Genomic DNA, 27985 nt, shown 5'->3' with positions numbered 1-27985 from the left:
TCCGTCCCAGTTCCCTCCCAGTACATCCTACTACATACCAGTTCCCTCCCAGTACATCCCAGAACTTCACAGTTCCCTCCCAGCACATCCCAGTACATCCCAGTGTCCTCACAGTACATCCCAGGTCCCTCCCAGTTCCTTCCCAGTACATAACAGTTACCTCCCAGTACATCCCAGTACATCCCAGTACATCCTGGTACATCCCAAATCCCTGCCAGTTCCACCCGGTACAACCCAGTACAAGCCTGTACATCCTAGTTCCTCCACAGTACATCCCAGGGCATCCCCGCACATTGTAGTGCCTCCCAGTACATCCCAGGTCCCTCCCAGTACTGGGAGTGAACTGGGATGTACTGGGAGGGACCTGGGATGTACTGGGAGGGAACTGGTAGGAAACTGGGATGTAATGGGACGGAACTGGGATGTATTGGGAGGCACTGGGAAAGAAGTGGTAGTGAACCGGGAGGGAATTGGGATGTACGGGGATGAACTGGTAGGGAACTGGGATGTACCGGCATGGAACGGGGATGTACTGGGATGTACAGGAACGGAATTGGAATGTACTGCGATGTACTGGGATGTACTGGGAGCAAACTGGGAATAACTGGGATATACTGGGAGGAAACTGGGATATACTGGGAGGCACTGGGAGGGAAGTGGGTGTCAACTGGGACATTCCAGTTTCCTCCCAGTACATCCCAGTTCCCTACAAGTGCTGCCCAGTTCCCCCCCTGTCCGTCCTTGTTCCCTCCCAGTTCCCTCAGTACATCCCAGTAGATCCCAGTTCCCTCCCAGTACATCCTACTACATACTAGTTCCCTCCCAGTTCACTCCCAGTACCTCCCAGTTCCTTCCCAGTACAAAACAGTTACCTCCCAGTACATCCCAGTTACATCCCAGTACATCCCAGTACTTCATAGTTCCCTCCCAGTACATCCCAGTGCTTCACAGTTCCCTCCCAGCACGTCCCAGTACGTCCCAGTTCCCCTCAGTATATAACACTTCCCTCCTAGTACATACCGGTACATCACAGTGTCCTCACACTACATCCCAGTTCCCTCCCAGTACATCCCAGTACTTCACAGTTCCCTCCCAGTTCACTCCCAGTTCCCTCCCAGTACATCCCAGTATTTCACAGTTCCCTCCCAGTACATCCCAGTACTTCACAGTTCCATCCCAGTACATCCCAGTACGTCCCAGTTCCCCTCAGTACATAACACTTCCCTCCCAGTACATACCAGTACATCCCAGTGTCCTCACAGTACGTCCCAGTTCCCTCCCAGTACGTCCCAGTTCCCTCTCCAGTACACAACAGTTACCTCCCAGTACATCCCAGTACATCCTAGTAGATTCTAGGACATTTCAAATCCCTGCCAGTTCCACCCGGTACAACCCAGTACAAGCCTGTACATCCTAGTTCCTCCACGGTACATCCCAGGGCATCCCCGCACATTGTAGTGCCTCCCAGTACATCCCAGTTCCCTCCCAGTCCGTCCCAGTTCCCTCCAGTACATCCCAGTTCCCTCCCAGTACATCCTACTACATACCAGTTCCCTCCCAGTTCACTCCCAGTTCCCTCCCAATTGCTTCCCAGTACACAACAGTTACCTCCCAGTACATCCCAGTTCCATCCCAGTACATCCCAGTTCCATCCATGTTCCCTCCCAGTACGTCCCAGTTCCCTCCCAGTCCGTCCCACTTCCCTCCAGTACATCCCAGTACATCCCAGTACATCCCTCTACATACCAGTTCCATCCCAGTTCCCTCCCAGTAAATCCCAGTTCCCTCCCAATTCCTTCCCAGTACATCCCAGTTCCATCCCAGTACTTCACAGTTCCCTCCCAGTACATCCCAGTTCGCTCCCAGCACATCCCAGTACGTCCCAGTTCCCCTCAGTACATAACACTCAGTACATAACACTCAGTACTGGGAGGGACCTGGGAGGGACCTGGGATGTACTGGGATGTACTGGGAGGGAACTGGGAGGGAACCGGGAGGGAACCGGGAGGGAATTGGGATGTACGGGGATGAACTGGTAGGGAACTGGGATGTACTGGGAAGTAACTGTTGTGTAGTGGGAAGGAATTGGGAGGGAACTGGGAGGGAACTGGTATGTAGTAGGATGTACTGGGAGGGAACTGGGACGTACTGGGATGTACTGGGAGCGAACTGGGATTTACTGGGAGGAAACTGGGATATACTGGGAGGAAACTGGGATATACTGGGAGGAAACTAGGATATACTGGGAGGCACTGGGAGGGAAGTGGGTGTCAACTAGGACATTCCAGTTTCCTCCCAGTACATCCCAGTTCCCTACCAGTGCATCCCAGTACGTCCCAGTTCCCTCCAGTATATCCCAGTACATCCCAGTTCCCTCCCAGTACATCCCAGTTCCCTCCAGTACATCTCAGTTCTCTCCCATTTCCCTCCAAGTACATCCCACTTCCCTCCCAGTACATCCCAGTTCCCTCACAGTTCACACACATTTCACTCCCAGTTCCATTCCAGTACATCCCACTACATGCCAGTTCCCTCACAGTACATCACACTACATCCCAGTTCCCTCCCAGTACATCCCAGTTCCCTCTAAGTACATCCCAGTACTTCACAGTTCCCTCCCAGTACATCCCACTACATCCCAGTTCCCTCCCAGTACATCCCAGTTCCCTCTAAGTACATCCCAGTACTTCACAGTTCACTCCCACTACATCCCAGTACATCCCAGTTCCCCCTTGAGACATAACAATTCCCTCCCAGTACATCCCAGTTCCATCCCAGTTCCCTCTAAGTACATCCCGGTACTTCACAGTTCACTCCCAGTACATCCCAATACATCCAAGTTCCCTCCCAGTACAACCTAGTTCCATCCCAGTACATCCCAATACATCCCAGTATGTCCCAGTTCACACACAGTTCACTCCCAGTTCCATTCCTGTACATCCCCGTACATGCCAGTTCCATCACAGTACATCCCACTACGTCCCAGTTCCCTGCCAGTACGTCCCGGTTCCCTGCCAGTGCATGCGAGTAGATCCTGGTTCATCCCAAATCCCTGCCAGTTCCACCCGGTACAACCAAGTACAAGCCTGTACACCCTACTTCCTCCACAGTACATCCCAGGACATCCCAGCACATTGTAGTGCCTCCCAGTACATACCAGTTCCCTCCCAGTACATCCCATTACATTCCAGTGCCCTCCCAATACATCCCAGTTCCATCCCAGTACTTCACAGTTCCCTCCCAGTACATCCCAGTTCCCTCTACGTACATCCCAGTACTTCACAGTTCCCTCCCAGTACATAACAGTACATCCCAGTTTCCTCACAGTACATCCCCGTGTCCTCACAATACATCCCAGTTCCCTCCCAGTTCCTTCCCAGTACATAACAGTTACCTCCCAGTACATCCCAGTACATCCTGGTACATCCCAAATCCCTGCCAGTTCCACCCGGTACAACCCAGTACAAGCCTGTACATCCTAGTTCCTCCACGGTACATCCCAGAACATCCCAGGACATTGTAGAGCCTCCCTGTACGTCCCAGTTCCCTCCCAGTACAACCCAGTAGATCCTGGTACGTCCCCGTTCCCCGCACTGTACTGGGAGGACAACCGAGCCTGCGCAGTGATTGACACACGGAACGAGCAAGTTTGTACCCATCGATAGACAAGACAATAATGACTATGTATGAGTATGTAAAATTTTAATCTACAAATTGTACCGGAAAGGTGCGTGAGGTACGCACGCCAGGAGGAGCGATCCCCCGTGCATCCGGCGCCGCGAATAAAGAATGCCTGCTCTTTAATACTAAATTGGTGTTGAGGAGTCGTTTCCGATTTTAACGTGTTTTTCGGTAACACAGGGAGTCAGACCGAGAGAGCCAGAGAACAACAAAATACCGACAGGCTACAGGACAGAGCAGGAGGAATAAAAAAAAAAAAACGGAGCCAGAGCCAGGCAGAGAGAGGCGGAGAAAGAAAAAGGAGCCACAGGCTACAGGACAGAGAGAGGGAGGACTGAAAAGACGGGGAGGCAGGGAGCCACTCAGAGCGAGATGGAGAAAGAAGGTGCGGGGGGGGGGGGGGGGCGCAAAAAAAAAGGTAAATTTTGCAGCAGGTAAGGAAAGAGAGGGGGCCAGGGGAGAGACAGGGAGGGCCCAGGACGCACAAGAGAGGCAACGGGGCCCCAGTGGCCCAGGACTCACCGCGACTCTCGCTCTCAGCGCTGCTGGCACAATTTAGCTGTTCACATGCTTCTTTCCCCTCCTCTCCTCCCTGCCTCTTCTGCAGCTCCAGACTCTAGGCCGTCCTCCACCTGAAGAGAATACGTGGGTGTCTTACAGCTCTTACGAGATGAGGCTTCCTAGGCACGTAGCCTAGCTCGCTCGTGCACTACACGCCCGTACCGAACTCCGGGTTACGTGTACAGACCCTACGGTGCACGTTGGTGGCCTGGCCCGCTGCGGGCTATGAAGGGGGATCCTTCCTCCCCCACCTGCATGGACAGGCTCTCTCTTGCCTGCGGCAGGAAGGCAGCTGGCAGCCAGAGCACCTTCAGTTTCTTCTTCTTTACCTTTCGTTGGCGTCTCCAGCTTCAGCCGAGGCAGCTCCTGTCCGCAGCCGGGAAGGGCTTTGTCTATCCCTTTTCGGCCCTGCGCTGCGAGGACAGCGAGGACGGGCAGAGAGAAGCCACGCGAGCCTGAGACTGCCGCAGGCAACGGCATCCCCGGGGGAAGGACAGACAACCACATCCTCAGCACGGTCTCTGGGAGAGGGAAAGAAGAAACAGCGACCGTCATTACCGTCGATCGACCCTGGCCAAAGCCTCTCCTTCCGCAGGGGCTTCTGGACACACCGCTCCCTCCCCACGCTACTGCTAAGGGCCCCTGCGCCAAGGGGGAATCCAGTGCGCTTGAGGGACGGCTTGCTGCCTTCACGACAGGGCCTGGGGGCGGCCTAAGGCTATGCAGCACGCTTCAGGGGAGGTGCCGGAGCTGGGGGCAGGCGCACGGGGCAAGGGGGGCCAGGGGAGGCTGAGCGGGACCTCCGGTGGGCCGGGGAGGCGGCCATCATCTGCGCCCTGGGCACGGGGAGAAGGTCATCGTCCTCCTCCTTTCCCTCTTCCCTTCTGTCAGCTCCCAGGGAACTCACCGCTTCTCGGGAAGCGGCTGCACCCGCAAGCCCCCAGTAATCAACACGAATCCAACCCCAAAAATACACCTCGCGTACCGTACGCGCCACGGCCGCCCAGCACCCGAGCGCCGGAAGACCGCGCCTCCCGCCACGCCCGGCCAACCACGTGACAGGGCCGGCAGCCACTGCGCCAGGAATACAGCTCCCGGCATGCTCTGCGCCACAACACGGCCGCCCCGGCAGCCGCAAGGACTACAGCTCCCGGCATGCTCTGCGGCACAACCCGGCCGCCCGGCGGCCGGTTTGATGCGGAGCCACCCAGCATCCCTGTGAGCACAGCTGCAGGCGCAACAGCAGTTACGCAGGCACAACTAGGCACTAAACAAAGGCTTTCCAACACTGGAGGTCTAGAACAGATAGACATTAGCACAGAAGCACAAGGGGCTCTGTCACCCTGCACAAATCTCCCCGTGCCTACACACGCACACGTTCAGAAGTTAGTTATCAGAAAACGCCCGACTGAGCCATTTGCCACAGTCACGAGACTCACGACATGATAACACGACATGACACACGAGGTGGGCTCAGAGTTTTAAGGCAAGAAATACCTCCCACGCCCCCCACCCGAGATCTTTCAGGGTCCAGACCTGCCATCGCCCCGCACCAAACCTACCCGGCCAAAGGCTTTCAGGTGGCCCGAAACACTGTACACAGAAAATAACCAGGGACAGACCTGCATTGTTCGGAAGCGAACGATGCCCGACTGGGGCTCCTCTGCGGGGCACGGAGCCCCCCGGCCCCGCCCGGAGACGCACACCTGCCCACCGCTGCCCGAACTCACCCACCAGCGCTCTCCGGCCCCCGGACACGGCCGCGCTGCTCTCTCAGGCGGCTGCCGCAGGCGAGGCTCGGGCACCGCCAGGCCTCCAGCCGTCCCGAGGGGCTGCCGGCCACCGCAGGGGATGGCTGCCGGCGGCCGGACCGCCGCGGCGCTCCCCACCCAGCTCCGAGCAGGCTCCGCCGGCCGCGGGCTTCCCACGCCGGGCCGCAGAGGGGCCCCGGCACCGCACAGGGACGCCTCGCGACCCGGCCGCCACACGCACCGGCCCTTCGGCCGCCACACGCACCGCTCCCGCCCCCGCTCCGCCGCGCCGCGCACGCGCCACCGGAAGCCCGAGCCCCGCGGGGCGGCCCTTAAAGGGCGGCCGGAAGGAACGGCCCCCACCGGCCCCGCCACCGCGCCCAGCCGGTGAGCGCCAGCGCCCCCTGCTGGCCGGGCCGCGCTCAGCTCGCGAGGGCGCCGAGGGCCGGGCGGGGCGGGGCGGGACGCGCCGGCTCGGGGCCAGCGCCTTCTCGGGGCGAGCGGGAAACCCCTGCGGGCCCCGGTCACGGCCGGGCAGAGCCGCGCGCCCACCGAGAGCTGCTGAACGGGGCTGCCGCTCGTGACACATACCGAGCCGTCTGCGACGGGAGCGGGCAGAGGAGGAAGGGGCCAGCGGCCGCGGGGCCCTGGCCCCAGGCGGGGGTGGGGGGCTGGGGCCCGGGGGGCCGCCCCCCTCACCGTTCATCCCACGGACAGAACCGGGACCTACTGTGAGGCACTGGGAAAGAAGTGGGAGGAAGCCGGGACAGACCAATATAGCCCAGTGTGGACTAGACCAATATAGCCCAGTGTGGACTAGACCAATATAGCCCAGTGTGGACTAGACCAATATAGCCCAGTGTGGACTAGACCAATATAGCCCAGTGTGGACTAGACCAATATAGCCCAGTGTGGACTAGACCAATATAGCCCAGTGTGGACTAGACCAATATAGCCCAGTGTGGACTAGACCAATATAGCCCAGTGTGGACTAGACCAATATAGCCCAGTATGGACTGGAGGGAACTGCGAGGGAACGGCGAGGGAACCCCACAGCACAAACCATGGGGCACGAGAAGGCAGAGAATTAAGAATTAGGGACAGGGAGCCAGAAAAAAAAAAAAGGAAAAAACCAAAGGGAGACAGAGACCAAAAGGAATCGCAATGCGTACGGAGAGAAGAGAGAAACAATTCTAGCATAGGGTCACGGGGGAGCCAGGGACAGCAAGATGGAGAAAGGACAGAAGCTACAGGCTACAGGGCAGAGAGGGAAGAATTAATGAATAGACACAGAGAGCTGGGCAGAAAGAGATGGAGAAAGGCTGACGATCACACGGCCAACAGGGAAGAGAGAAGAGAGGGAGGAATTTTAAAAACAGGGGCAAGAAGCCAGAGAGAGGGAGAGAGAAGCAACAATAAAATGGGGACAAGCCACAGGGCAGCGAGGAGGGAATCAATGAATAAGAACACGAGACCAAAGAGAACACAACGTAGAATGGAAAAAAGGAACAGCGGCCTACAGGGAAGGAGGAATTAAAGATCAGGGACTGGGAGGCAGACAGAGACACATGAAGAAACAAGTGAAAAAAAAGAAAAAAACAAACCAACAGCAATGGGCTACAAAGACAGAGAGGGAGGAAATGAGGAAATAAAACGTCGCAGCAAGGAGCTGGACAGAGAGAGATGAGGACAAACAAATAGCACGGGTCCACGTGACATAGAACGTGGAATTAGAACACAGAGAGAGGGAGCCGGAGAGAGAGAGAGGCCGAGAGAAACATCTAGACAGGCTACAGCGGGCAGAGGCAGGAATTAAAACCTAGGGACAGGGAGCTGGACAGAGAGAGATGGAGGTCACAGGGAACAGCGGTGGCTGCAGGAAGAACAGGAATTCATGAATAGGGAAAGGGAGCTGGACAGAGAAGAACTCAGAAAGGCAAGAACAGTAGCAGGGTACAGAGCAGAGAAGACGAATTAAAAAGCGCGGGGGGAGCGTTGAGGCAGACAGAGAGAGATTAAGAAAAAAGTCACGGGCTACGTGGCAAAGCAGGAGGAATTCAGAAACGGGGATGGGAACCAAGGGAGAGTGTGCTGGTGAAGGATAACGGGCATTCAAAGTGAGGGACGGGGAGCTGGGAAAAGCGAGGCAGAGAAAAACAGAATCACAGAGAGAATCACACAAAGCCAAAAAAGAAGACACTGAACAACAGGAACAGGTGTAACCAAAGCGATGAAATCAGCCAACCAGAGACGGTGTTCCATTACGGGAACATGGAGCGTACGAATCAGCGCACCTGTCGATCTGCATTTTAGTCCCTAGGCGATCGTTAATGTCAACAGAACAACAGACAATGTGCTTCTGTCAGAAAAGGATGACAAAACGCGGTTTCGCTTAGCAGACTGAGAAAACTACCCAAGACTGCCAAGAGTAAGAGCCGAGAAGCTAAAAGGTAATTCCGGCAGGGGGAGATCGCGACCACCAACTCACAGACCACCACCGACCCAAGTAACAGAAGAGAACAACGGAAGAGGACAACCGAGCCTGCGCAGTGATTGACATACGGAACGAGCAAGTTTGTACCCATCGATAGACAAGACAATAATGACTATGTATGAGTATGTAAAATTTTAATCTACAAATTGTACGGGAAAGGTGCGTGAGGTACGCATGCCAGGAGGAGCGATCCCCCGTGCATCCGGCACCGTGAATATAGAATGCCTGCTCTTTAATACTAAATTGGTGTTGAGGAGTCATTTCCGATTTTAACGCGTTTTTCGGTAACAGTTTTGGCACCCCAGGTGGGAACCTGCTTTTGAATCTCGACGAATCCGTGGGATCGTGGGACCTGCAGCCGGCCCCGAGGAATTCTCCGGGAGAGCTTCCGATCCCCGGGCCAGAGAATTCTGAGCAAGATCCCCTGGATTGAGGTGAACAAGGCATTCTTTGAAGAAGAAACTTAGGTAGAATAATACGTGGGGTTAGTTTCCCACATAGGATAGGATAGCGGGTTTGAGTCCCACAGGCCTGCCCGTAAGGCGCGGCGAAAGCCACGCAGGGTCGGGGCCAAGAGGTACCTCGGTTGGTAAGTCTCTGCTAGGCGAAAGCCTGTGGAGCGGGACCCGAGGGTAGGGGGGTCTTCAACAGGGGGTTGAAGTCTCCAGGGATATCTAGCAGGGGGCTACAGATCCCAGTGGCGGATTCCCAGTGAGACTTCTAACGGGGCTTGGAGTCCCTCTGACTACTATTTGCGATAGCGCACAATCACAACTAATAGTCGACTGGGGGACGGGAGCATTACTGAGTAGGAAACCTATCCCACAGAGAACACCTTTGGGATGTATTTTGAAGCACTGGAAAGACATCGGGGGCGGTGACCCACTAACTCGGAAACCATTAATTGAATATTGCAATCATTGGTGGCCAACGTATCAATTGGAAGGTGGGCACAAATGGCCAGAACATGGAGACATTGCAATATCGTACCATCTTGCAATTAATGTTGTTTTGTAAAAAGGGAAGGCAAATGGGAAGAAGTGGCATATGTTGATTTGTTCTTTACACTGTGGAATCATCCCGAGCAGCAGAAACAGCGTGAGGTATGTCCACAGGATTCTACGGCAATGTTTCTGAAAAGAAGAAAACGTGGTGAGAACTTGAAAGAGTGTTGCTCTACTTGTGATACTGGATACTTCACTTGATGAAACTGACAAGAAAATAGTATTGAATACAGCCAGAAGGCAGGTGCAGGGAGCACATGCTAACAGGAATTTACAGAGAACAATTAATAAGAATTTTCCATCTACAAATCCCGAGTGGGACCCTAATCAGCCAGGACCCAGGGGAATGTTGACTAGATGTCAGAGAGAGATTTTATTTGGAGTAAGACAAGCAATGCCAAAAGCAATAAATTGGTCAAAATTTATGAAGTGAGACAAGAATTAAGTGAGTCCCCTTCAGCCTTTATGGAAAGAATGAAGGTGACCACCAGAAAATATACTCATTTGAACCCAGAAAAACCAGAAAAAGCAATTCAGTTGGTCTCTATATTCATAAGACAATCAGCCCCAGATGGGGGCGGGGGGAGAGAAAACAACCTTCAGAAACTAGAACAACCTGAATCCAGAGATCTGGGTTAAATGCTTGAAGTAGCTTGGCATGAAGGAGACCAGGGGAATCAACCCTAGCTGAACACCTGGTTACACTGAAGCTACGGAATGAAGAAATAGAATTTTTGGTAGATACGGGAGCCACTTATTTGGTATTGAATACACGTAAAGAGAAATTTGATCATAAATCAGTAGATGTTGTTAGCGCAACAGGGCAAAGAAAAATTAGCCCCTCTCAGAGCCATTAAAGTTTAAATTGGAGAAGCAATGGGCAACTCACCAGTTTGTCTATGCCTGAATGTCCACTGCCTCTGTTATGACGACATCTATTAAGTCCATTAGATGCTCAAGTAACTTTTAAAGATGGAGAGATTAAATCACTAATACCAGAATCAAAAGCCACAGAGGCGAGAGCGTTTATGTTACAGGATTCCTCCAGGGAGGAACAGGTTCCCGAGGAAGTGGAAAACGTAGTAATTCCTTTGGTTTGAGCGAGCGGAGCTCCGGAGCGATCTAAGTGGGCAGAGCCGGTAAAAGTAACCTTAAAGCCTGGAGCCAAGCCAGTAAGACAAAAACAATACCCTATTAAGCGAGAGGCTCGAAAACGATCACAGAAGTTAATTATAAAATTTTTCAGAATATGAGCTTTTAGTGGAATGTGAATCAGAATATAGTACTCCTGTGTCGCCAGTAAAGAAATCTAGAGGCAAAGAGTATTAGCTAGTTCACGATTTAAGGGCTATAAATCAGGTGGTCCAAGATATACATCCGGTAGTAGCTAATCCATACACTTTACTGACCTCTTTTAAAGGAGGAACATAAATGGTTTACTGTACTAGATTTGAAGGACGCCTTCTTTTGCATACCTTCAGGCATAAAAAGTCAAAGCCTATTTGCTTTGGAATGGGAAAGCCCCACCACAGAATGAAAGACACAGCTAACATGGACCGTACTTCCACAAGGATTTAAAATTAGTCCTACGATACTTGAGACTCAGCTGGCAAAAAAAAATTAGAGATATAGAAAAAACAGAACCCAGGGAGAGGCATATTGTTACAGAATGCGGATGACATTCTGATAGCGGCACAAAGTAAAGAAAAATGTTTTGAAATTTTTAAATTTTCTGGGCCAAGGAAGATGCGGAGTTTCCAGAAACAAAACCCAAATAGGAAAAGAAGCAGCCATTTATTTAGGATTTGAAATATCTCAAAGACAAAGACAATTAGAAAGTGAAAAGAAAGAAACTATTTGTCAAATTCCCGAACCTAGCGGCCCGAAGGAACTGAGAGCTTTTCTGAAAACAATGAAATAGCATCAGCTCTGGATTCTGAACTACAGACTGTATGTAAAACCATTATTTGAGGCATTGAAAGACTGAAAAGGATAAATATTTAACCTGGACGCCCGGATGCCAAACGGCATTCAAAGAACTGAAAAGAGCCTCGATGATGGCCCCTGCATTAGGCCTACCTGATTTCGCTAAACCTTTTGAGTTGTTTGTCCACGAAAGACAACATTTAGCCCTTGGAGTGCTGATGCAGCGACTGGGAACCTGGAAGAGACCTGTTGGCTACTTCTCCAAACAACTCGACCACGTGAGTAAAAGACGGCCTAGGTGTTTACGGGCAGTAGCAACAACAGCGCTGCCGATCCGGGAAGCCCCAAAGTTAACAATGGGACAGAAGATGACAGTATGTGTCCCGCACATAGCGGTGACTGTTTTAGAACAAAAGGGGGGTCGTTGGCTATCCCTTCGCAGAATGTTGAAATATCAAGTTGTTCTGTTAGAACAAGACGATGTGGAATCGAAGACTACTGCTATACTGAATCCTGCTATGTTTTTAACAACAGAAAACCTTACGGACAATTTCGATCACCATCGCTTGCTAACTATTGAACAAGTCTATTCCAGCAGACCAGACCTGAGACACAAACCTCTGGGAAAATCCTGATCTGGAGTTGTTTACAGATGGAAGAAGCTCTGGGCGAGAAGAGAAGCGAATGGCCGGATATGCTGCCGTTATCGCCACCGAGGGAATGGAGTCAGGGGTGCTGCCTGCAAACACCTCAGCACAGAAAGCAGCATTGGTAGCATTGAAGCGAGCTCTGCGAATGGCAGAAGGACAAAGGATAAATATCTAGACTGATTCCAAACGTGCATTTGGTGTGATCCACGATCATGGAGCTATTGGGAAAGAGAAAGGACTGCCATCAGCCCAAGAATCATCAATACAGCATAAAGAAGAAGTTCTCCAACTTCCGGAAGACGTGCAGAAACCAAAAGAAGCGGCGGTAAAGCGTTGCAAAGCTCATCAATTTGGCCAGACGGCTGTAAACATAAGCAAACGACTGACCGATAAAGCTGCAAAGAGGACTGCAGAGCAAGGTATCCTTGCGCTAGTACCAGTAAAACAGATCAGAATTCCAAAGTTGAAACCGAGATATAATAAATTGGATGAGCAATTAGCAGAACAATTGGAAGCATCACAAAACACAGAGAGATGGTAGGTAACACCAGAAAAACAAGTAATAATAATAACAACCCCACAAGTTATGACAGAACTTGCAAAAGAAAACCATGAGCAAACACATTAGGGTGTAGACGCTACGGTTTTGAGTTTAAAAACATCTGTAGCGTGTGTAGGCGTGACAAGAATAGTTAAACCCATAGTAGCTAAGTGTCCAATCTGTCCTAGAAATAATCCCCTGAACCAAAGGAAACAACCTTTAGGAGTAACAAAACAAAAAATTCTCCCGGAAATTATTAGCAAATTAAGTTCTCTGAGTTACCCAGACAAAATAGATATAGCAGTATTTGTTAGTGCTGATTGACAAATTTTCTAGATGGCCAGAAGCTTTCTCGTGCTGCACCAACAAAGCTAGAGTAGTAGTTAAAACGTTGCTGAAAGAAATAATACCAAGATTTAGAGTGCCAACGGGAACGTCCTCTGATAGAGCAACACATTTTTTTGCAGAGGTAGTTCAACAAATTAATAAAATTTTGGGTAGAAAATGGGACCTGCATACACCCTGGAGACCACAATCAAGTGAAAAATTTCAGAACATGAAGCAAACACTAAACTGACATAGTGGAATATTATTGATCTAGGATGGAAGTATTGAGAAAATTATTATTTCAGAACTTCCATACGGGGGAAATGTAACCAAAGCGATGAAATCAACCAGAGACGGTGTTCCATTACGGGAACATGGAGCGTACGAATCAGCGTATCTGTTGATCTGCATTTTAGTCCCTAGGCGATCGTTAATGCGAACAGAACAACAGACAACGTGCTTCTGTCAGAAAAGGATGACAAAACGCGGTTTCGCTTAGCGGACTGAGAAAACTAGCCAAGACTGCCAAGATTAAGAGCCGAGAAGCTAAAAGGTAATTCTGGCAGGGGGAGATCGCGACCACCGACTCACAGACCACCACCGACCCAAGTAACAGAAGAGAACAACGGAAGAGGACAACCGAGCCTGCGCAGCGATTTACATACGGAACGAGCAAGTTTGTACCAATCAGCAGACAGGACAATAATGAATATGTATGAATACATAAAACATTGATCTACAAATTGTACGGGAAAGGTGCATGAGGTACGCACGCCAGGAGGAGCGATCCCCCGTGCATCCGGCGCCGCGAATAAAGAATGCCTGCTCTTTAATACTAAATTGGTGTTGAGGAGTCGTTTCCGATTTTAACGCGTTTTTCGGTAACACAGGGAGTCAGATCAAGAGAGCCAGAGAAAGACAAAACACCGACAGGCTACAGGACAGAGCAGGAGGAATAAAAAAAAAAAAACGGAGCCAGAGCCAGGCAGAGAGAGGCAGAGAAAGACAAAGGAGCCACAGGCTACAGGACAGAGAGAGGGAGGACTGAAAAGACGGGGAGGCAGGGAGCCACTCAGAGCGAGATGGAGAAAGAAGGTGCGGGGGGGGGGGGGCACAAAAAAAAAAGTAAATTTTGCAGCAGGTAAGGAAAGAGAGGGGGCCAGGGGAGAGACAGGGAGGGCCCAGGACGCACAAGAGAGGCAACGGGGCCCCAGTGGCCCAGGACTCACCGCGACTCTCGCTCTCAGCGCTGCTGGCACAATTTAGCCGTTCAGATGCTTCTTTCCCCTTCTCTCCTCCCTGCCTCTTCTGCAGCTCCACACTCTAGGCCGTCCTCCACCTGAAGAGAATACGTGGGTGTCTTACAGCTCTTACGAGATGAGGCTTCCTAGGCACGTAGCCTAGCTTGCTTGTGCTGGAGCTGGGGGCAGCCACATGGGTCAAGGGGGGCCAGGGGAGGCTGAGGGGGAGCTCTGGTGAGCTGGGGAGTCGGCCATCTTCTGCACCCTGGGCAGGGGGAAAAGGTCACCATCCTCCTCCTCCTTTCCCTCTTCCCTTCTATCAGCTCCGGGTAACTCCTAGGGCTGCCCTCACCCGCTCGCCTTTAGCATACCAGAAGCCTGCCTCGGCGGGTCATTCGAAGCTTCCCATCCCACCAGCCCCAGTAGTACAGGCACACAAGGAGACACCCCTGCACCCACCAAAGGGGCTCGCTCACCTCGCCGGCAGCCCTAGGCCTCACCCGACACAGGGAATCGTGTCCGACACACCACCACGCTGCAGCAAGAGCAGAGGAGGCCTTTCCTTACCAGGAAGCAGCAATGAGCACGGCGGCATCACCTCGCAGGCACCGCAGCATCGCAGGGCTGTTACCTGCGGAGAGAGCAATGGGGATCACAGGGACGCCACCGCGCGTGCGCGGCTCCCGGGCTCAGTACCCAATTCTGGTCGCTGGGCAGCAGCATTCTCTGAATTACTCTTCTCGATTAATACCATCCAGAAACCGTAACTTGGCTGCATCCACAGAGCTTCTATTCCTCTGCACCTTTCCCCCTCGCAGCCCCAGCAGCACCGTTCATTGCCTCTGCACCAAACAGCAAAGTGTCTCGAGGGAGGAGAAGCAGCACAGCAAACCTGGGGAACAAGGTTGGGTTCCCACCCCCACAGAATAAGCCCCAGGAACTGCTTGTAGGCATGTGGCATCAGGGTTGTGATCGGGTTTTGGTTTGGTTTTCTTTTTTTTTTCCCCCGCCTTCTTTACATAATGTAATAATTGGGGTTGCTTTTCCAAACTACTGAGTTCTGTGGGGATTTTTTGTGCTTTTGCCCTACAAAAAATGGTCATTTTCACTTTCGGTTTTGTGCATGAGAATGGTTGGTGGGTGCTTTTAGGTGGTTGTTCCTTCCCCCCACCCCCTTTTTTTTCCTTTCCAGCCGCACAAATCCAGCTGGAGTTGGCTTTCCCAGAAGCCCTAAGTTGTTTTCTTTCCACCAGAATTCTTTCTCTTTTTTCACCCCTCATTGCAGGCCCAGAGTCAAGGGGCTTGAGGTATTTTTGTGCCCACGCAGCAGCTCCCAGGCTGCATAAGCAGCCCCACAGGGGGAAGTCCCCGTTTGAGGGAATCGGCCCCAAATTGGGATGGGAAAGTGAAGAGAAGGAGAAAAAACCCTGAATAACCTGAAAAAGAACACCTACTCCAGCCCACCAAGCACCGGTCACCTTGCCTGACTCACCTCCAGGGCCCACATCACGCTCGGCTCATCGCTTAGCACCCTCGGATCACAAAAAAAAAAAAAAAAGAGTAAAACCCGTAATGGAGCCCTATAGCCATCAGTCACATCTTCCCTCCAGTACTACACACAGACTCACCTTCTTACAGCGCTCCCCTGGGCTCTCCTCCGTTGCCCTGCACGACTCATCCATCTGCACCTGGAAAAACAGTGTTACTGAACAAGTCACCTGGAGGCACAGCAACAGCTTAACCATTCCACAGCTCCTGCGCCCACGTAGGAATACCATCTAGAGCCCAACTACAGCCTGCCGTTAAAGGAAATGCATTAAATCAAACGTTAAGCCCTCGCACATACAAGCCGGAACAGCAAAAACACGGCACGCTCGCGCACCCAGGGCGCAGCCCGACGGAGGTCCACGCGCACCTCGCCGGTTTGATGCGGAGCCACCCAGCATCCCTGCGAGCACAGCTGCAGGCGCAACAGCAGTTTCACCTACACCCATCTCGGCGCGCAGCGCTTCTGAAGCTTTAAACTGAAAGCCCTACCTTGACGCTTGGCCACACTAGAAGCGAGCCGTAGCTAGAACTCCACAGAAACACAGCAACACAAATTGCGCACCCACAGCGGCGACAGCTTCGCAGCTATTTAGACCTGGAACAACAGAGAAAAGTAAAACAGCTTCATCACCCGCACAGGAAAAGCAGCAGACGGAGACAAAGGGTCAGCATTCATAGCCCTTACAGAACACAGGCGTTCTCTCTCCTTCCATTCCTAAACCCATCCCTTAGGTCTAAATATCGCAGCCCTGCTGTGGCAATAGCGAGAGCAGGGAACGAGAGCCCTGCCGCCGGCCGTTTGTGCGGCAGGACACAAAAACAGAGGGACATGTTTTGCCACACACAACCCTGAATCTCCTGAAAAGTTATGTTTACCAAAAATAGGCATTTGGAACATATTGCCAAAAACAAAACATTCGGCAATAAAACTTTTATGTGTTTGACACCCGCACATTTTTTGGGAACTTGCTATTTGCTTCCTGGTTTTGCTGGTCTTCCCTCAGAAGTTCTACCTGCAGCCAAGTTACTCCCACCCGCCCGACCGGTTCAAGCATTCACCTTCCTGGTATTACCAGCACATTGAGACACAGGCGAGGAACTTAACTGCTCTTCTAAAACTATCCAAATGACAATTACAGCCCTGAAAGAGGAGTGGAAGAGAAGAACAGGAGAGATCAGGCAGCAAAAATGCTCTGCAGGCTGCTGCCAGCCAACACTGCACTCTTTTGTTAAAGCCACCCCGCCCCCCCAAATGCAAACAAAAAAACCCCCCATGACTTCATGAAGTGCCTGGGTTTTTTTTCTTTTCAGTAGTCCTTTTGGAGCTCATCCCTGTCTCAGCATCTTGTCTTGTCAGAGCATGAAGTGCAGATGATCTGTATCCCGATGACATTTGCATGGGATGAATACATTTTCAGAAATAGACCCGATCCGTGAGACTCCTGTCACCTTTGTGGTTTTAATAATCGTAACTCAATTTTATCGACTGACACACTTGTGAGAAAACTAATTAACTTGAAACGTAGCCTCTCCTCGGGGAAAAAATGTGTTAGACACCAAATGAAACCGATTCAGAGCTCCAAACCACGATGGAGCCGATAGAGCTGTTGTGACTTAGTTTGTATGTTTAATTAATTGGTTAATAACTCTTCTAAGCAGCGCAGAATGAAGAGCTGGACCCAAAGAGGGTGCGCTGCGCTGGATCCAAAAAGCACCCTTCCTCCAGAGACCCGCCTCAGGTGGCGAGTTCGCTCTGGTGCATGCCGGCCTCCCGAACTTCGGGGTCCGATGTGACCGGACCCCCACCTCCGGGGAGGGTCCTCGTACCCTGCCCAACCCTTGCTTTCCCCTGCAGCCCCCGATGCCCCCACGCCACCCCCACAAGCAGCCAAACCGGCTTCTGCTTTTGGCCCCCAAACCAGCTCACTTTGGGACCGGTTCTGAGCCAAAAAGCCCAGCTGCTGAGCCTGTTCTCAAGTCCCAAAAGCGCAGCACTTGACCTCTGCTCCTCAGCCCAAAACCACACCACTTAGTCCCCTCGCTCAGGCCCTCAAAACGCACGACTCGATCTGTTTCAGGGCCCCGGCGTCAGCCACAGGAGCCTGCTCTCAAGGCCCAGGAACAGAAGAGCTGTGCTCTCCACGCTCAGGGACCAAACCAGCTGAACCTGGCTGCGTCCTGGCCCCCTCCGCAGTCCCCACGGGCAACGCTCAGGGCCGCGGAGAGCGCAGCCACCCCGCAGCCCTGCACCCCCACGGCCCACGCGGGCACTGTCGGGGAGGCCTTGGGAACTGAACTGCGCGGGCCCGGCCCCGCACCCCGGCGGGGCAGCCCAGCACCGGCCCGGCAGCGCTTTCTTCCTGCTCTCGCAGGCCTCGTTTCCCCGGCAGCGCCGGGCCCGCACCCCAACCCCACAGGGGGCCGGGCCCGGCCCGCCTCCAGCAAACCGCGGCGGCAGCAGCCGGGGTCCCTGCCTGCCTCGCGGGCAAGGGGGGACCCGCCCGGCACCGCAGGAGCCCCCGCCGGGGTCGCCGCCGCCGCCGCCCGACCCCGACGAGGAGCAGTCGAGAGCCGGGTGGGGCTGCCCCTACTCCCCGGGGACGGGCACGGGCTCGGCCCCAAAACCCAACCACCGACCCACGACAGCGCTCGGCCCGGGGCCGCTGCTGCCCGCACCCCGCCGCCCCCCCGGGGGCTCCGCGGACCGGGAGACCCCACAGCCCAAACCCGCCGACCCACAGCGCGCCCGGCCATGCGGCTCCTCACCTGCTCTGGCGCGGCTCCGGCTGCCCCACGGCCCGGCACGGAGCCGAACCCGGCCACCGGACCATCCGCCAACCCCCCCAACCCCCGGACGCTCCGGGACGGTTCTCGTCCCTTTTCGCTCTGACGCCTCGAGCCGAGCCGGCCCCGCTCCTCCGAGCTACCGGCGGTGCCCGCTCTGCTGCTCGGGGCCGGGCCCTGTTCTCGCCCGGACGCGAGAAGCCGCTCCGGGGTCTTCTCGGTGCGTCCAGCCCCGTGCCGTGCCGGAGCGGGGAGAGCCGGGTACGAGCGCGGAGCCCTGGGGCAGGGGTTGCCCCAGTGCCGCCGACGGTGTGTGGGGGGGTGTCGTCGTCCCCCGCCCCACGCGGGGGGCGCACACACGGTACACCCGCGGGCAGGGGCATCCCCGGGGAGCCGTGCGGCCGGGCTGCGCCGTAGGAGGGGAAGGTGATGTTGGTTTCCCATTTTCCCCGCAAACTGATCCTCCCCCCCGGCCCCCCTTTCCCGCGCGTTACAGCCCGCGAAAAAGCTTTTAACAACCCGATCGACAACACTCCCTTTATCCCTCTTCCAGCAGCAGCAGCAGCAGCAGCGAGAGATTAAGGCAACTGCAGCAGAGGGGAGGAAGGCAAGGAGAGCCTTTTCAAGCAAGGGCAGGACAAAATGCACGGCGTGGACAGGCACAGGAGAGGCTGCATTATCTGGAAAGCACAACGCCTGCCCAAGGGCAGAAAATAAGGAACGAATTGTTTCCAAGGAGCTGCAGCAGACGAATCACCTTTTTCTTTATTGCACTCCTGCCCTTTGTTATCCAAAGCGATAGGCTTCACCACCGGGCAGAAAATAGCTGCCTAGATTTACACGGACAACCAGAAACAATCAAGCCACCCAGCAAGAAGTTCGCAGCAGAGGTATAACCCATCAGCAGCTAAAACATTTGTTACGCAGGCACAACTAGGCACTAAACAAAGGCTTTCCAACTCTGGAGGTCTAGAACAGGTAGACATTAGCACAGAAGCACAAGGGGCTCCGTCACACTGCACAAATCTCCCCGTGCCTACACACGCACACGTTCAGAAGTTAGTTATCAGAAAACGCCCGACTCAGCCATTTGCCACAGTCACGAGACTCACGACATGACACACGAGGTGGGCTCAGAGTTTTAAGGCAAGAAATACCTCCCCCACCCCCCACCAGAGATCTTTCAGGCTCCAGACCTGCCATCTCCCCGCACCAAACGTAACCGGCCAAAGGCTTTCAGGTGACCCAAAACACAGTACACAAAAAATAACCGGGGAGAGCCCTACATTGTGGAAAAGCGAACGATGCCCGACCGGGGCTTCTCTGCGGGGCCCGGCCCCCGCCCCGCCCCCGGCCCGACCCGCACGGAGATACCCCCCGGCCCGCGCCAGGCCTCACCTCACACGGACACCCACCCGCTGCCCGAACTCACCCACCAGCGCTCTCCGGCCCCCGGACACGGCCGCGCTGCTCTCTCAGGCGGCTGCCGCAGGCGAGGCTCGGGCACCGCCAGGCCTCCAGGCGTCCCGAGGGGCTGCCGGCCACCGCAGGGGATGGCTGCCGGCGGCCGGACCGCCGCGGCGCTCCCCGCCCAGCTCCGAGCAGGCTCCGCCGGCCGCGGGCTTCCCACGCCGGGCCGCAGAGGGGCCCCGGCACCGCACAGGGACGCCTCGCGACCCGGCCGCCCCATGCACCGGCCCTTCGGCCTCCACACGCACCGCTCCCGCCCCCGCTCCGACGCGCACGCGCCACCGAAAGCCCGAGCCCCGCGGGGCGGCCCTTAAAGGGCGGCCGGAAGGAGCGGCCCCCACCGGCCCCGCCCCCGCGCCGGACCGCCCCCGCGCCCAGCCGGTGAGCGCCAGCGCCCCCTGCTGGCCGGGCCGCGCTCAGCTCGCGAGGGCGCCGAGGGCCGGGCGGGGCGGGGCGGGACGCCCCGGCTCGGGGCCAGCGCCTTCTCGGAGCGAGCGGGAAACCCCTGCGGGCCCCGGTCACGGCCGGGCACAGCCGCGCGCCCTCCGAGAGCTGCTGAACGGGGCTGCCGCTCGTGACACATACCGAGCCGTCTGCGACGGGAGCGGGCAGAGGAGGAAGGGGCCGGCGGGCGCCGGGCCTGGCCGCAGGCGGGGGGGGGGGGGGGGCTGGGGCCCGGGGGGCCGCCCTGCTGGGTCACTGCTCTGCGCCGCACCGCGCTGGGGGCTGGGGCCCGACCGGCGCCGGGCGACCGGGGGCAGCCACGAGCAGGGGGCCTGAGCTTAGCCACGGCCTGCAAAACACCCCGAAGCGTGAGACGCTGCAAGGCCAAGGTGGTCCTTGGCAATGGGGGCGCCTGGGCTCGGCCTCCGCCTTACCTGTCCTGGGTCTGCGTGGCGTTCCAGGGGAATGGTGTTTTCCTTGTGCGGAAGGTGGGCTGGCCGTTCGGCCGTGCCCCGGCCGTTACCGATCCTGCCAAAGGCGCTCGCACGCTCTGGCCCATTACTGCTGCGGTACCGCGCCGTAGCAGAAAGGTGTTGTGTTTTCTCACAAAAAGCCTCCTATGGTCAGTTGAAGAAATAACCTCCTTCCGTGGCACTGACTCTTTTTGTACAGTCCATAGCTGGCTTTCGGCTTTTGTCTTTACAGCATTCAGTTTGCTTTCTGCCTAGCTTTCTACCTGCTGTGAAACATTTGGATGGTTTTTTCTTGTTGGTTTTTTTTCCCCCTACTTGCTCCACAACTCCCACACCAACCACCCAGCGTGGCTCGCCTTTCAGCCCCCAGACCGAGGAGCCTTGCCCTGGGACGGCTCTTACATGTCAGCAGAGTTGTTCCAGCTCTCACCCTGTCCCTACCCAGCTGAGGACGTCTGTGTCCGTGGGAGACACCCAGACACTCCCCCTGCAGCGTGGCAGCCCCCTGCCCCGTCAGTGAAAACTGCGGCAATATCGGCTAAGTTTAAAAGCGTCGGCAGGAGGTGCAGAATACGTAAATAAAGCGGCGGTTGGCTGCCGGGTATGGGTGCGATATAAATACATTTTGTTTATAGGCCTTCGTGCCTATTCAGCGTTGAACGGCACCGCAGCCCACCCACCCCGGGGCTCGGAGAAGGGTCTCTCCAAGGGCACAACCTAAGACAGCGCAGGAAGCCCAGCTGCCACGCTCCCAGTCGCTACGGGACACTTGCTTACAGCTACACCGACGAGGGTACGGATGAGGCTGGAACTAGCAGAAATGCTGACTCTTCTGGCCTTTTATTTGTGGAAGGTACAGCGCGCGAGCCTCGGCGGCTCACAGGAGAAGCGCGCAGTGCTGCCTGACTCTCATTCTCAGCTCACGTACTACTGCCAAAGCTCCTGCCCTGTGCTGTGCCAGATGCCGGCTGGCGTGAGCACCTGGGCTCCTGAGGGACCCCCTTGTCCTGAGAGCCAGAGGTACTCACTTCCCTTTGCATGAGGCCTGTAGGAGATATACCCTGCAATTTAAAAAATCCGTATCAAATGTGGCAGACTCAAAAGAGGGCATTTTTAAAAAGGCAGGTTTGTTTTCTTTGTTAACTTTACGATCTACAGCCTAGCAAAGAGCTCCCTTTCAGTGTCAGTCGCTTGGCTTTCTCCCCTACTGACGAGGTCCCAGCCTCCCGGTGAGATCTCGCTGGAGATATTCTGAGTTTCCCTCGAGTACGTGGCTGCCCTGGCCCGAGGCCAGCGAAGAAGCTGACTTTGCCCGTGCCTGAATCAGCAACACGTCCAGCAGGCGACTTGCAGAGCCCAGGGAACCCTCGTAAAGAGGTTTGGGGGTGGGGCGCGCCACATCTGCGGCATCGGCCGTGGGAAAGGACCGGCCCAGTAAAACAGGTGGGTGAAACCGCGGTCCGCGCCAATACGTGCTGCTGCCTGGGGCATCGCTTTGCTGCGGGTCAAGTCAGATGCTCTCTGTAAGAGTCAGTCAGGGTAAAGGCAGCAGCAGATTTCTTTTCTGCTCATTTTAACAAAGGCTGGACGGAGCCCATAGAGGAAGGCACTACGCGTCTTGCTGGGTTGGTTTCCCTGCCTTCTCGTAAGCTGTCGCGGAAACTTGCACGAGCAAAGCCTGTGCAAGCTGATGACAGCCACACACGGTTGAAGAGGGAGCAGACGGTGAGAGCAGAGGTGTGCGCTCAGGCTGTGCGCTGGAAGCTAATGCTAATGCTGCAAAATAAAGAGTGGATTTTCTTTTTTGGGTTTAGGTGAGCGCTAAACATGACATGTGCGTATGTGCGTGTGTCTCTCGCAGGTTTTTGTCATACACCCCACCCTCCCACCCCAAAAAAACAACCCACACATGCCACGCGTTAAACAGTGGTTTTCCGTTGTACTTAGAAGTGCTTACATAGGTGTGTTGGTTTTTTTCTTTTTTATTTTTTAATGCAGAAACAGCAATACGATAGATTTAATACAGCTAGCAGTTAGATGGGTGTAGCTTTAGAGCGTCGGCTGTTTACAAAGCAACCGCACACCTTCTTTAACTCACAGTTTAAACAAGTAAACTTGCAGTGCATCACACGTGCTTTGTACAGTCACGTTCCACACGGCAGGTCAGATGCTTCACCCTGCCTTGTCCTTGTTCCCCCGACTCCGACGGGACCGCCGAGGCCATCCTGGGGACAGCGCCGCTTTCTAGCAGCTGGGTTGCTTGCCTGGACGCCCCACAGACAAAGAGTCATTTCCCCACTGAACCTCTTCTCAAATAATTTCCTAGCCCTGCAGGCCCCACGTCCTTTGGTTCATATTTCCTTTTTTCCGGGCTTGATGCACAGGACCGACGATTTCCAGAAATAGAAACAGAGGCTGATTCAGTCCAGGCTCAACATTCTCTGACCTAAACCAAACTGTCTTCGAAGAGATAGCTGTACCGTAGGCACCACCTCGGGAACAGAAGTTGCCCTGTCATAAAAAAAAAAAAAAAGAAGGAAAACAAGGCATTTCAGGCTGAGGAGGCTGAGCGGTGTGCTGGGGGCGGTGGGGGTTGGAAAGAAACAGTTCAGACGATTAGAGCGAGCTTAGCGTTGCAAAGCGTGCCATTATTTTTAATTTGGCAGTCAGAAGACAATAGATTCTGACACTGATTTCCTGTGTGCTGCGGGAGTTCTCTCCTCAGCATTCCTGTGCACCATTTTACTTTTGTGTCCCGTCCGCTTCGCTTTTGCGCTGTAGCTCTCCGGTTCTAGCTACGCTTCCCACCACCCCCATTACTCTTTGACAAGCCCAGCTCTCACTGTGCTTCCCTTCCCTTCCCTTCCCTTCCCGTATGCGCGTGCAGGGAAAAGCCCGCGCGTCTGCCACTACAGGACACGCTCTGGGAGGCAGGAGAGATGACGACGCTCCCTGACAGAGGACACAGCTGAGGGGCGGTCCGCCGGGGCTGGGGAGATGGCAGCACCTTCCCTCAGCTGCCCCATCCGAGCACAGGTGCAGGTGAGCACTGAGGAGAGACAAGCAGGCAGGAGCCGCAGAGCGAGAGAGAAAATAAAATTCACGGGTGGGTGCTACTTGCGTCTCATTTTTAGCGCAAGGGATGAATTCTCAGCACATTCTTGGAGCTGCCCCTTTGGGACTCACGGAGAAGAGGGAGGTTGGCCACGCGGTGCAGCCCAGCTCTGCTTCCCCTAAATGGTTTTACTGTTCAGGTGTTGCCCTAATCTGGCCGGTATCCCTGCAAAGAGTTTGGGATTTCTGCTGCCTCTCCGGGCCAGCCGCAGACCCTGACTTCATCGCAGCGAATGACCCTGCGCTCGTCAGAGCGGTTGCCGAGTCACATCCCGCTGCCTTCCCTGCAGAACCGGTGACCCTTTTTCAGCCCTTGCCCCCTCTTCTCTCCGCTCGTTGCCCATCCCTTTATCAGTGCCGGCACCGATCCTGCCTCCAGCTCGCCCTGTCTCCACCTGCGAGCGCCCAACAGGAGCTAAATGTCTCCTCAAGGACGCACGGAAGAGACGCGCAGGTAACCCAGCACAGACCCCCTGCAAACATCTTTCCATTTTCTTTCCTCTCCTGACACGAAGAGATGACTTAGGAAAAAGCGTACTGCTCACACTTCACCTGCACTGCTTCTACTTTCACTTTCGCTCTCCTTGGCAGTAATTAATAGCGGTGGCTGGGGGGGCTGGGGCATTCCCCCAAAGCGGCTGCAGTTACATCCGGGCGGTTGTGGCACTCCATTAGCTCTGTAGTTTTTAAATCTAAATCTTCTGGAATTGTTAGTTCTGCTCAGGAATCACCCGTACCTGCAAATTTTCTTAATAGCTACGCTTGACCCCAGCCACTGTTTAACAGCTCACCTTTATTTCTCTTCATTTAAGAACCTAAAGCTTCGTTTACTGCTTGGGTTGGAAGCAGGAGCTGTCGCTGCCTCTGAACTTTCTAACAGCCCTGTTACAATTTCAGTACTACCCGCTCCCAATTTAGCTTTCCGGGTCGATTTTCATTCTAGATTCGAAAATTTCCTTATTTTGTTTCTGATCAGGAGTCATTAATGCCTGCAGTTCATTTAGTAACGGCTGTATTTAGATTGAGCTATTAATGACTCGCAACTCTATTTATGGCATAAAAAAGGACTGCCTTTATTTTTTTTAACTACAGATTAGGAATAATGACTGCCTGGTTTGTTCAGTAATAGGTGTGATTAAATTTAGTCACGACTCCTCCCTAAATAATATGTATTTATTTGCACTCTAACAGTTTAACCTTCCCTTTACCGGCCAGGGGCACCGACAAGTGCCCGTGCGTACCTCCGCTCCCCCTGCGCCGGCTCCCCAGGGAACAGCCTCTTACCCTGACCAGAGTCTGCAGCGGCCCGTTGTCATCCCAGCTCCTCGCCCTCGAGAAAGCGGCCGCCTGAAGCGGCGGCAGCTCCGCTGCTGCCCAGAGGGGACGGAAATGGCGCGGGGTAAAGCTCTCCGGGCCGCCTGCGTCCCGCGCGGAGGCGGTGACCTCAGCAGCCTGTACGCTGTTGGGGCCGAGCCAACAACCTGAGGAGGAGTCGCAGGGCGTAGCTGTTTCTGCAACAACCACGCTTTCCCGCCTGGCTGGACAAGAAAGCGGGGCCTGCGGGGGCCTGGAGAGGCAGCATCGCTGCAGGTTGTGCCACGGCTGTTGAGAGGCCAAGGCAACACCTGAAACAGTGAACGGCACAACTAGTGAAAACCCCCAAGGTTCCGGGTTCAGGAAAGACAGGAATTGCAGCAGCACAATAAAATGATCTCACGAGGGGGAAAAAAAAACAGCAAAGCAAAAACCAAACCCCAAACAGAACACCATACCACTAAACCGTCTCACCGCCCCCTCAGCGCCCAAAACAGCATCCTGGGAGAAAAAAAGCAAAGCAGGCCACAAGGGACCTTTCTAGTACAGATGCCGCCAAAGAGTGCCAAGCTCTGGAATCCTTACCTCAGGCAACGCCTCCGCTTCTCTAAACGCCAGAGCACGCCTGCCCGGGGGGCTGAGACAGCCCCAAAGCTGCGACCGCCCGAGGGAACACGGGAGCACCGACGCCAGAGAAGCCCAGGGCCAGAGCCGGGGCTCTTCGACCCCCGGGCCCCGCCCCCGCCCTTCCCACAGCGCCCCGCGAAAGGGGCGGGCCGAGCCCCCCGGGGGGTGAAGGCCCCGGGAGCCGTACGAGAGCCGCCTGGAGTTCCCGGCACGGGAGGGAGGGGGGAGAGAAAACACCCAAACCGAGCCCCCCGAGCGGAGCAAACACAGGCTCGGGCTGTTGCCGGGGGGCGGGGCCTGTCGCTAAGGGGAGAGAGCCGGCACCGCCCCCCGGGCCGTTGCCGGGGGGTGGGGCCTGTCGCTAAGGGGAGAGAGCCGGCACCGCCCCCCGGGCCGTTGCCGGGGGGTGGGGCCTGTCACTAAGGGGGTGTGTCCAAAGGGACGCTGGCAATGCCCCTGGAGCCATCACCAAGGGCAGGGCCTGTTGCTATGGAGGGTGGGGCCAGGCAGCACCAGCAACACCCCCAGGCTGTCACCAGGGGGTGGGACCTGTTGCTAACTGGGGATGCTGGGGAGCACACGAGCACGGCCCCACCCCACCAGGCCCTCGCCAGGGGGCGGGGCCTGTCGCAAAGGTGGGTGGGGCCAGAGGGGTCAGATATCAGCCCGCGCGTATAGACCAGTGCGTCCCAGTAATGACCAACATGCCACACAGTATGGATCCCAGTACATCCCAGCTCCCTCCCAGCGACGCCCAGTACATCCCAGTTCCCTCCCAGTACATCCCAGTTGCCTACCAGTGCAGCCCAGTACATCCCAGATCCCTCCCAGTCCGTCCCAGTTCCTTCCCAGTCCGTCCCAGTACATCCCAGTTCCCTCACAGTACATCCCAGTTCCCTACCAGTTCACACACAGTTCACACCCAGTTCCATTCCAGTACATCCCAGTACATGCCAGTTGCCTCCCAGTTTCCTCTAAGTACATCCCAGTACTTCAAAGTTCCCTCCCAGTACATCCCAGTTCCCTCACAGTACATCCCAGTACTTCACAGTTCACTCCCACTACATCCCAGTACGTCCCAGTTCCCCCTTGGTACATAACACTTCCCTCCCAATACATCCCAGTTCCCTCCCATTACATCCCGATTCCCTCCCAGTACATCCCAGTTCCCTGCCAGTATGTCCCAGTACATCCCAGTTCCCTCACAGTACATCCCAGTTCCCTCCCAGTACATCCCAGTACATCCCAGTCCCCTCCCAGTACATAACAGTTCCCTCCCAGTACATCCCAGTACATCCTGGTACATCCCAGTTCCCACCCAGTACATCCTACTACATACCAGTTCCCTCCCAGTTCCATCCCAGTTCCATCCCAGTTCCATCCCAGTACATCCCAGTACTTCACAGTTCCCTCCCAGTACATCCCAGTTCCCTCTAAGTACATCCCAGTACTTCACAGTTCCCTCCCAGCACATCCCAGTACGTCCCAGTTCCCCTCAGTACATAACACTTCCCTCCCCGTACATAACAGTACATCCCAGTGTCCTCACAGTACGTCCCAGTTCCCTCACAGTACATCCCAGTTCCCTACCAGTACATCCCAGTTCCCTCCCTGTTCCTTCCCAGTACATAACAGTTACCTCCCAGTACATCCCAGTACATCCCAGTAGATCCTGGTACATCCCAAATCCCTGCCAGTTCCACCCGGTACAACCCAGTACAAGCCTGTACATCCTAGTTCCTCCACGGTACATCCCAGGGCATCCCCGCACATTGTAGTGCCTCCCAGTACGTCCCAGTTCCCTCCCAGTACTGGGAGGGAGCTGGGATGTACTGGGAGGGAACTGGGATGTACTGGGATGTAATGGGACGGAACTGGGATGTATTGGGAGGCACTGGGAAAGAAGTGGTAGTGAACCGGGAGGGAATTGGGATGTACGGGGATGAACTGGTAGGGAACTGGGATGTACTGGCATGGAACGGGGATGTATTGGGATGTACAGGAACGGAACTGGAATGTACGGCGATGTATTGGC

At 55.0% G+C, this 27985-nt stretch overlaps 1 long non-coding RNA gene across 8 annotated transcripts in view; it reads right to left on the bottom strand.

The window, feature by feature from the left end:
* Positions 1–27985, bottom strand: part of LOC142066965 (uncharacterized) — a 196536-nt gene that overhangs the window by 10364 nt on the left and 158187 nt on the right. The window contains exons 1-5 of one of the 8 annotated variants that reach the window (XR_012663836.1): positions 19941–20227; positions 15805–15864; positions 14165–14807; positions 4572–4763; positions 4204–4313 (exon numbers count right to left, since the gene is read on the bottom strand). This is a non-coding gene — a long non-coding RNA (uncharacterized LOC142066965). Of the gene's footprint in view, positions 1–4203; positions 4314–4571; positions 4764–14164; positions 14808–15804; positions 15865–19940; positions 20228–22864; positions 23407–25293; positions 25635–25908; positions 26724–27985 lie in introns of those variants that run through there. The other 7 variants (XR_012663835.1, XR_012663837.1, XR_012663834.1 and 4 more) reach the window with 7 other exon arrangements.

This window comes from Phalacrocorax aristotelis, chromosome 20, assembly GCF_949628215.1.
Source record: "Phalacrocorax aristotelis chromosome 20, bGulAri2.1, whole genome shotgun sequence".
Lineage (NCBI taxonomy): Eukaryota > Metazoa > Chordata > Aves > Suliformes > Phalacrocoracidae > Phalacrocorax > Phalacrocorax aristotelis.
This window is presented reverse-complemented; position numbering and strand designations above follow the sequence as displayed.